The sequence below is a fragment of the Nanorana parkeri genome, unplaced genomic scaffold (genome assembly GCF_000935625.1).
Source record: "Nanorana parkeri isolate BGI_ZX_2015 unplaced genomic scaffold, ASM93562v1 scaffold2525, whole genome shotgun sequence".
Lineage (NCBI taxonomy): Eukaryota > Metazoa > Chordata > Amphibia > Anura > Dicroglossidae > Nanorana > Nanorana parkeri.
This window is the reverse complement of record NW_017308793.1, coordinates 2,025-2,776: the sequence shown is the minus strand read 5'-3', so window position 1 is coordinate 2,776 and position 752 is coordinate 2,025.

The following is a 752-nucleotide window of genomic DNA, read 5'->3' as shown; positions in this document are numbered from 1 at the left end:
ACTGAGAAGATATAATATAATACAATGTATATAATCCTCATTCCATAGAACATTATAGAGATTCAATGTATCTATTGTCTATCGATTTATCTATCAATCTCATCATCTATGGCAGGGACTTTGAACTTGCAGATCGTTTGATTTGGCCCCCACAGACAGACGACAGAAGTCTGTAAGATGCGATTTTAGCTGAATCGGTCATTTAAGAACAAATGATTTGAATTTTTACCGATTCCGTCCCAATAACCGGCCGATTTCCCCAGAAAGAAATTATCGGCAGAAATTGATTTTTTCCCCCCAAACCCTCTTATTTTGTAATTTTATTCCGCCAGCTAAGAATCAGTAAGCGATCGATCGCCCTCCCTACACATGCCGATGTCCTGCAGGTTTTGGTAATATTTGGGATGTGGATTTCGGGTATATACAATTTTCGTTCTGGGAGAACTATCAGTATAGACACCTCAGCATCGTCCACAAGTCGGGCGAGAGATTATTGTTGTGTCGGTTGCTGGTTTTTATACTGACATTGTATAAATCGTTCAGGTAGCAGGCAGACAATGCAGAGTTGTGGTATCGTCTGTGTGATGTGTCAGATGTCTGACGGATCGGCTCATGTCACTATCCCGGCCTAGTACAGGACGATCTGACAACTCAAAGGCCGATCTCAGTGTGCTGGTCGGACGCTGTCAGTATACCGATCTGATGAGATCTATCACACCACATTCTCCTCCACTGACAGCCGGGCGATCAAT